We start from the raw sequence: 8,154 nt of genomic DNA on the forward strand, positions 1-8,154 counted from the left end.
GTTCTCATTCCTATCCCAGGACCTTTGCACATGCCTCAGCCTGGGATGCTCTCTCCCCGGCCAATCTGGATCTCTCTCATCCTTTAGACTGCTTAAGTATCACCTGCTTAGAAATCCTGACCGTCAGTAAACCACCCTCTTCTCCCCCTTGATGCTCTTACTGTTGAATCCTTTTCACAGCAACAGATTATCTTATTTGTTTACTTGCCTTCCCCACCCCCCCCCCTTCTCCCCTCGGCTGCCTTGCAAGCTCTGTAATAGCCATGGCTTTCTCCCGGGCTCTGCTGTCTCTCCAGTGCCTAGAACAATGACTGGCACAAAGTAGACAATCAGATATTTTTTCAGGGGTGGGAATCATCTTCATGAATGTTGTATTCTGTGAGAATCTCCACATTTTTAGAAAAATGTGAAGAACAAGTAGGACAAGAGAAGGGGAGTAACAACAGTTATCTGTAATATAAAACCAATGAGATAAGAGTTTGAAAACACAAGGCTCAAAGGTAGAGTTAATCTCTATTGAGGAACATAAAAAATATCATTTTACAGTTTATTACATTCTTTTTCTTCATCTTCATGCAGAACTGGATTTGAATCATAGCAAAAGGCCTTGCTAAGATAGGTTAAACTTTCTGACAGGACCTCTCAGTGGGAAGCTTATGGAATCCTCATTTCTGGAAATCTTCCTGGATAGAAAACGTCTTTCCTGAATGAATAGTGGAATATTTGCATTGGAAAATCCATTTATTTGATTCCTACGATGATTTCATTCTCTGACCTCCTGATGCTCTTCTTCCCTGTCATTTTATTCTCCCTACCTGCTCTGCAGACAACCGGAAATGTTACCAAAATGTTGTGTCTTTACAAACTAGTTTAGGTCTCTTCCAATCTGACTACACACATCATCACTAACCAGTAGAAGTAGCTCCATCTTTGATGAAAATGAAAAAAACAAGAGCCAGATTCAAATGCAAAGGCCAGTATCACTGCAAGAGAGTAGGGATTTGGGCCAGTTGGTGAGAAGACTCTCTATTTCATATCTACATATACCAATAACTCTGTTACAAACTCACTGTCTTAATACCAAGATACTGAGCTTCATTTCCAGTTCCACTTGGATATTGAAATCTCCCAGAATGATGACAGGGACAATGGTGAAGTCAATGAACCTCTTCAAATGAATGAATGGGAGAGTTCAAGAATATCCATGGAATACAAGAACAGGCCTGCAAATCTTAGAACTTTTTATGTCCGAGTCCCACACAATCAGGAATTCGCTTATAAAACTTTCAGAAGTACTGGTTAATCTGTTCATTCAGTGAATACAAACTATGACCCAAACATTGTTTTAGGTCTGGGAATACAGGAATGAACAAGGGGAAATTGGAAAGGAGATAGACAATGCATATATTTTTGAAAGATAAATTTAGATGGTAGATGCTGGGAACAAATCAAATCAAGATGATGTGCTAGAGCCGATTTAGTGGGGGGAGAAAATTCTTTAGGGTGGTAAGGAGGGAAGGTCACTGAGGAGATAACATTTAAGCCAGTACCTGAATGATGAGAAAGAACCTGCCAGGTGAAGAGCTGGGGAAAGATAGTTCCAGAAAGAGGGAGCAGCAAACAAAAAGACTCTGAGGCATGGTTTGAGAGCCATGGAAAGGGAATGGGTTTTATTTGGAATATAATAGGAAGCAGTTAGAGAGTTGATTTTTTTTTTAACTTTTTTTGGACTTGGTTTTAATTGAGGTATAGTTGACTTACAATATTGTATTAGTTTCAGGTATAGAGCAAAGTGATTCTGTTATACATATATATGTATATATCTATATTCATTTTTTGGTTCTTTTCCATTATAGTTTATTACAAGATATTGAATATAGTTCCCTGTGCTATACAGTAAATCCTTGTTGTTTATCTATTTTTATATACGGTGGTGTGAATCTGTTTATGCCATACTCCCAATTTATCCCTCCCCCCCAAGAGAGTTGATTTTTAAACAGAGTGTTGGTGCAATTTGATTTATATTTTGAAGGGATCTTTTTAGGGAGCTCTACTGCTGTGTAGAGAACGAACTAGAAGGAAGAGAGAAGAAAGGAGCCTATTTCAGTAGTCTGGGCAAGCAAAGATGGTGGTCTGGACTAGGGTAGTAGCTGTGGAAGAGGTGAGAAGTGATTGGATTCAGGACATATTTTGCAGGTAGATATAACATGGGGACTGAGGGTGGTAAGAAGTTTGGATTTTATAAGTACAGATGTTTCTATTATAACGATGCCTCTGAAAAACTTCACATTCTGCAAAAATATGTGCTAAAAATAATAGGGCTTATGGGAAAATGTAGGGTTAGGGAAAACCACTCAAAACCCAAGGAACATGGTAACCGGAGCATTAAGAAAGCAACAGCAATTCCAATGGTAGTAATAGTGGAGTTATGTCTCTATGGCATTTGTGTCCTGTATCCCCACCAGTTAATCCTTCACAGTATTAAACCCTGGGTCAGCTTCCTCCTCCAAGATGTGAGTCCTTGAGGGCATTCACTTCTAATAAAGACCATCCTCAGTGAAATTAAATAAATGATTCAGGACATAGCCTTTTTATTTTTCATCATTTTACCATGGGAGAAATGCCTCTGCAGCATCTTCCTCTTCATCTGTACTCACAGCCTGGACAGATAGCTTACCACAGAAAGGACCACAGCCACTATTGAAAGCACTAAAGCAGCCACACTAGTACTAAAGGAAAGTCTCTGCAGATTTCCTGCTTTTTGCTTAGGGTCTTCGTATATTGCTCAGGCCTTTTTAATGGTGAGGAAGTTGGCCACAGGTCGCTTCAAAATGTTAGCATGCTAGAAAAATGGCATGTTAACCGGCACAACTTCTGTGTTATCCCAACATCAGTCCCCTATTACTTATTAAGTAATTTCCAACACAGAAAAACACACTGTCGGAAACAGACTGTACAAAAGAAAGCCTTTGGAGCTGTTAAGCAAAGGAGTGACGTGATGTGATTTCTGCTTCAGAAAGATCACACTGACTGCTGAGAGGAGGACAAACAATGGAGGAAAAGGGCAGCCCTGAGAGACTGTTGCACTGGGCCAGGTGAGAGGTAATGGTGGTTCCGATTAGGCGAATAGCAGTAGAGATGGTGAGAAACGACTGCATTCATTCTGGATGTAATTTGCTGGGAGAGGTGATAGCATTTGCTGGTTGAGTGGATGTGGGGATTGAGGGCAAGAGAAGAATCAAGAATGACTTTCTAGTGAAATAAGCCAGATATAGAAGGACAAATATTGTACAATTCCAGTTTTATGCGGTATCTAGAAGAGACAAATCCATAGAGACAGAAAATAGAATAGAGGCTGCCAGGGGCTGGGAGGGAGGGAGGAAGAAGTATTGCTTAATAGGTACAGAGTTTTGTTGGGGAAGATGAAAAATTTTCGATATAGATAGTGCTGATGGTTACACAGCATGGTGAATGTATTTAATGCCACTGAATTGTGGTTAAAATGATAAATGTGAAGTTATGTATATTTTATAACAATAAAAGAATCTCAGCTCACAGATGGCTGTTTCAGGGAAAACTTCTGAAATCCTATTATACTCACTCACAGAAGACTATGCTTTTTCTTTCATCACTTTTATCCTAGTTTGTAAATATGTATTTATTTGTGTGGTTTTTGAGGAATGTCTTTCTCTTCTCCAGGACTGTGTGATCCATAATGATTTCCATGTCAGATTTGCTAACTTATCTCCCAGCAGTGTCTAGCCCATTGAACTAATTTGGTATAAAAGTTTTTATTGAATTAATTTTTCCAGTATTAAGGAAGGAAACTAAAATACAATCTTGAGCACCACATGCATCGCAATTATCTAAACCTTTCCTAGCCATGACATTTATAGAGCTGACTAATTTTAATAGGTCATTTAAAAATATATTTAGCAAATGTGGCATGACTATGCCACACACAAATGCAGAGAGAGAAAGAAGTCTACTTATTCTATTGTTACATCACATAATTATCCATGATCAAATTATAGATTGTAGAAGGGATAATTATTTCTAATGGTCTCCAAGAGCCATCATTTTCTTTAATCGGAATTTGGTAGGGATTAAGTGATTCGGAAGGGGCACGGCAGAACATTCTGATTTTAGGTGATTCACCTGAAGACTGATAATCATGGTAAGTAAACAAAGTTTCCTCTGAGAATCTACATGTCTTGTAACGGGCTTCAAATAAATTAACAGAGTGGGAAATATTATGGACTTATATGCCTAATAATTTGCAATAACTTTTCATGCAATTATTAATAGTTCAAGGGATGAACAACAAAAAAGTGAGGTTTGCTCCTGTTTTCACTTTTCTTTTCTCATTTGACTAGAAAGTTTAAGGTTTTAGAATAGCTTCTTTGGCGAATGATTTAGATTCTGAATACCTGGCAGAATACTGACAAAATTTATTCTGTAAGCGTATTTAAAAACCAATTCTCCTTCTAGTCAAATGCGTTTTCGTTTTTTAGTAGTAATGATAGTGGTGGTGAGGCTGGTAGATTCAATGCTACTTAAAATGGGAAATTTCTCTAGTTCACATTAACTATATTGAAGTTATTTTACTATGTGCCTATTCCTTCTTAATCTGCTTTGTTATTAATAAGTGTATTCTCCAGTTGTGTCACTTAGTCTATTTTTTCTCCAGTTGTGTCACTCAGTCTATTTTTCCAAATAGAAACAAGTTCATGTCTTTGTAAATAAATGATTAAGACCATTAAAAAAAAAAAAAGGCTTCCCTGGTGGCGCAGTGGTTGAGAATCTGCCTGCCAATGCAGGGGACACGGGTTCGAGCCCTGGTCTGGGAAGATCCCACATGCCGCGGAGCAACTAGGCCCGTGAGCCACAATTACTGAACCTGCGCGTCTGGAGCCTGTGCTCCGCAGCAAGAGAGGCCGCGATAGTGAGAGGCCCGCACACCGCGATGAGGAGTGGCCCCCGCTCGCCACAACTAGAGAAAGCCCTCGCACAGAAACGAAGACCCAACACAGCCATAAATAAATAAATAAATTAATAAATTAAAAAAAAAAAAGAATGACTTTCTAGAATTTTGTCCCGAGCAACTGAGTGATTGGTAGTGCTATTAACTGTAGAAAGAAAGATGGGAGAAGGAACAGGTTTGAGGAGGGGAGGAGGCTATGTTAAGTTGGAGATGTCCGTATGACATCCATGGGGAGAGGGCAAATAGGCCACCTGATGTATAATTCTAAACCTGAGGAATGACATCGGAGCTGGAGATTTCAACTTAGTGACATCAGCATAGGGATAATATTTCAAGCTAGGGGACTGGATGAGGAGCCTTCAGGAGAGACAGTGAACAGATGAGAGGAGAGGACCAGTCCCAGCCCTGAGACACATGAGCATTTGCAGCTGAGACAGGGGAGGAGGGATCAGAAAAAGAGATTGAGAATGAGTGCTCAGTGATACAGGAGGAAAAGGGAGGAGGGTGTGGGTTTCTGGATGCCAGGAGAAGAAGGTATTTCAGGAAGGAACGAGTGATCAGCTGTGAGGAGGTGAAAAGGAGGGCAGAGAATTGATCATTGCATTTGGCAAGTTGGAGGTGGCTGGTGATCTTTGTGTAGAGCCATTTCAGCAGAGTGCTGGAGAGTAAATTCAAGTGGAGGGGCTTAAGAAGAGAATGGGAAGCGAGAATGTGGAGGCAGCAACCATAGGCAACTATTTTGAAGACTTTTGCTGTGAAGGAGAGCAGAGAATGGGGCAGATTCTGGAGGAGAATGTGAGGTTAAAGGAAGGGTTTTTTGTTTTGTTTCATTTTGTTTTAACCTTCACTTATTCCCTCTCCTCTTTTCTTTACGTACATCTGAGTTTCTTTTTTAATTTTTTTAATTTTTATTTTTTAGCTTCGTCATGCGGCACACGGGAATCTTAGTTCCCCGACCAGGGATCAAACCTGTGCCTCCTGTAGTGGAAGCAGGGATTCTCAACCACTGGACCACCAGGGAAGTCCCAACATCTGAGTTTCTGACCTATACCATCTTCCTTTTCTCTAAAGAACTTTTAAAGGCTTCCCTGGTGGCACACTGGTTAAGAATCTGCCTGCCAATGCAGGGGACACAGGTTCAAGCCCTGGTCCGGGAAGATCCCACGTGCCGCGGAGCAAATAAGCCCATGCGCCACAACTTCTGAGCCTGCGCGCTAGAGCCCGTGAGCCACAACTACTGAGCCCGCGAGCCACAGCTACTGAAGCCTGCACGCCTAGAGCCCGTGCTCCACAACAAGAGAAGCCACTGCAATGAGAAGCCCTTGCACTGCAAGGAAGAGTAGCCCCTGCTCGCCACAAGTAGAGAAAGCCTGCACACAGTAACGAAGACCCAATGCAGCCAAAAATAAATAAATAAATTTAAATAGTTTACAAAAAATAAAATAAAGAACTTCTTTTAACATTTCTTATAAGGCAGGTCTACTGGTAGCAATTCCTTCATATTTTTGTTTGTCTAAGGTCTTTATTTGTGTTTCACTTTTGAAGGATTATTTCACAGGCTACAGAATTCTAGATTGGTAGACTTTTATTCTCAGCACGAAATATTTCACTACACTCTCTTCTTGTTTGCATGGTTTCTGAGAAATCAGATATCATTCTTATCTTTGCTCCTACTCGTACGTAAGGTGTTTTTTCCCTCTGGCTTCTCTCAGAATTTTTTCTTTATCTTAGATTTTTTGTCGTTTACAACTGATATACCTAGGTGTAGTTTTGTTAGCATTTATTCTGCTTGGTGTTGTCTGAGCTTTCTGGATCTGTGGGTTGGTGTCTGACATTAATTTGGGGACATTCTCAGTCATCATTGCTTCAAATAATTCCTTTCTTTCTTCTTCTGATATTCCCATTACGTGTGTATTACACCTTTTGTAGTTGTCCCACAGTCCTTGGATATTGTTGGGTTTTTCCCCTGTCTTTTTTTTTCTGTTTACTTTTCAGCTTTAGAGGTTTCTACTGAGATGTGCTCAAGCTCAGAGGTTCTTTCCTCAGCTGTGTGCAGTCTATTAATAAGCCCACCAAAGGCATTCTTCATTTCTGTTACAGTGCTTTTGATCTCTAGCATTTCTTTGTGGTTCTTTCTTAGAATTTCCATCTATCCACACACTGTCTACTTTACCCATTTAGAGCCCTTAGCAACTTAGTCATAGTTGTTTTAAATTCCTGGTCTGATAAATCCAACACCCCTGCTGTATCTGGTTCCAATGGTTGCTCTGTTTCTTCAAATTGTGAGTTTTGATGTATTATTTATTATTATGTCAGTATTTTACAGATGCCCTTTATCAAATTAAGGTAGTTCTTTTCCATTCTGAGTTTCCTGAAGTTTTTATTATGAATGTGTGTTGAAGTTTATTAAATATTTTTTTCTCTATTGAGAGGATCATTTTTAAAAAAACCCAGAAATTGTGTGTTTTGTCTTTTAGTATGCCTTGAAATTTTTTCTTGAAATTTGGACATGATGTATGAGGTGAAAGGAACTCTGATAAATAGGACTTTAGTGGTATGCTGGTAAGGTGTTGGGGGAGGGGAGGCATTCTACAGTCCTATGATTAGGTCTCAGTCTTTTAGTGAGCCTACGCCTCTGGACAAGTGTTTCTCAGCTTTTTCTTCCCCCTTAGGTGGGACAGGATGGCTAGAGGGGGCTGGAGTTGAGTATTTCCCTTCCCTCAGGTCAGTTAGGCTCCACTAAAACCCCCAGTAGGTTAGGCTCTGGTTAACTAGTCTCTCTTGAGGGTAGACCTTGTTAAGAAAAACAGGGTGCTCTGGTGTATTTCAAAATGGTTCCTTTTCCCCTCCACCTGTTGGAAGCACGAGGGGATTTTTCTCGGATATTTATTGTGAGAACCTGGTCGAGCTCCTGGAGGTAAAACATAAAATGTGGGCACTCACTGATGACTAGGTCCCCCTGGGGTATTTTATCTCTCAGACTTGTCTATACTGAGCCTCCAGCAATTTGTCGATTACAGTTCAGGTTTTCCTGCCCCAGCACCACTTCCCTCAGTGGTTTCTGCTCTAGTAAATTGTAATTCAGTCAGTCTCTTCAATTTGGGAGCAGCGGTTTGCCCTGTGACCTCACTTTTCTTATGAATCTAAGAAGAGTTGTTGATTTTTTAGTT

This window comes from Balaenoptera borealis, assembly GCF_965194805.1.
Source record: "Balaenoptera borealis genome assembly, chromosome: X".
Classification (NCBI taxonomy): Eukaryota; Metazoa; Chordata; class Mammalia; order Artiodactyla; family Balaenopteridae; genus Balaenoptera; species Balaenoptera borealis.